Source organism: Austrofundulus limnaeus, unplaced genomic scaffold (assembly GCF_001266775.1).
Source record: "Austrofundulus limnaeus strain Quisiro unplaced genomic scaffold, Austrofundulus_limnaeus-1.0 Scaffold475, whole genome shotgun sequence".
In the NCBI taxonomy this organism is placed as follows: domain Eukaryota; kingdom Metazoa; phylum Chordata; class Actinopteri; order Cyprinodontiformes; family Rivulidae; genus Austrofundulus; species Austrofundulus limnaeus.
In genome coordinates this window covers 345,618-347,013 of record NW_013952877.1, presented here as the reverse complement: position 1 = coordinate 347,013, position 1,396 = coordinate 345,618, and the positions used below count along the sequence as shown (strand labels likewise).

The 1,396-nt window shown below is 36.5% G+C and overlaps 1 protein-coding gene across 1 annotated transcript in view; it reads right to left on the bottom strand.

Moving 5' to 3' along the window:
• gpc4 (glypican 4) overlaps window positions 1-1,396 on the bottom strand; it is a gene marked incomplete at its 3' end in the record, with an annotated part of 59,838 nt that overhangs the window by 18,366 nt on the left and 40,076 nt on the right.

Sequence of the window (1,396 nt, the reverse complement as noted above, 5' to 3'; positions counted from 1 at the left end):
ATAAATTACTTGAGTTATTAATTAGTTTTTAATGTTTTTATTTAGAAAACAAAATTGATGCTTAGACATGATTTTTGTATATATAACAGGACCTAAAAATGCTACACACGTATTTGAGTCAGTCAAATTTTGTGCAGAGTAATGGTTAAATCAAGAATTCAAGGATTTTCATTCCAAAAGAGTACTACATGAGGAATGAAAGATAGATACTAAGGTCAACATTGTCAGCAAAACATAAATAAATAAAAATAAGCCATAAGAAGACAAAAAGAAAAAAAAACCTGTACATAATGTGTTACACATGGAGTTTTTTTTAATTTCATTTATTTAACCTTTATTCATCCAGGTAAACTGCTTGAGAACCACTTCTTCATTTACAAACATGACCTGGCATGCACTGAGTGCAGTGCAATATACAAACCTACATATTCAGCCATAGTGAAGTGATTGTAAATTTTAATTGCGATTAAAATTTTTAATCTATGCCCATGCAGCACTAAAATTAATCAGAGTTAACTCGATTAATTTAACAGCCCTAGTTTTACAACCAAAAGAAGTTTGTAATGTTCCTGCTGTTATCGATTACTAGGGGTGTAACAATACATCGATCTATATCGATGTATCGATTTGAATGGTTCATGATTCAGTTATTTTGAGGCAAAATGAAAATATCAATCTATATCATCATCATATACTCAGTGTGAATCGATATCATATGCCCATCTAACAGTCATTGTGTTAGATGGGCATATGATATCGCATTATATCGATCACAGACATATGAATTGAATTGAACTGAAATCACATTTTGTGATATCGAGAAATATCGAATCGTCATCCAAACATATCGATGTAATATCGTATCGTAATAAATCTGGTGATTTACACCCCTATTGATAACAAGGAAATGGAAAAATAAATGAGTTCAAACACTTGTGTGTTGCTTTAGAACACCATCCTATATTTAAGACTTGTATGGAAAATAACTAGAATCATTAAAGCTGCAGTCTGTAACTTTTTTGACATATTTGTTAAAACTGTCACTATGTCCTGACAGATTGATATTAGACAGATAATCTCTGGGGGGGAAAAAGGGGGGAAAAAAAGTCCTCTGGCTCCTCCCGGTGGTCCTTCTGCCCTCTGTTAAAATCTCTCCGACCCGGAGACGAACAGCCAATCAAAAGTGAGGTTTGTCTCATGCACGAGCTGTTCTTGCCCACTCCCCGTCCCTGCCCGCGCAGCGTGCACGCCGAGCAGCCGAGCTAGCGCGCTCCTGCTCAAACAGTAAGCTAGCTGAGCTAGCTGAGTGAAGCTGACCCCTCCAACAACCTTTACCCTACAACCTGGATTGGAGCCTGTTCTGAAACCCAACACAGGGAAACAGAAGAAGACCCAG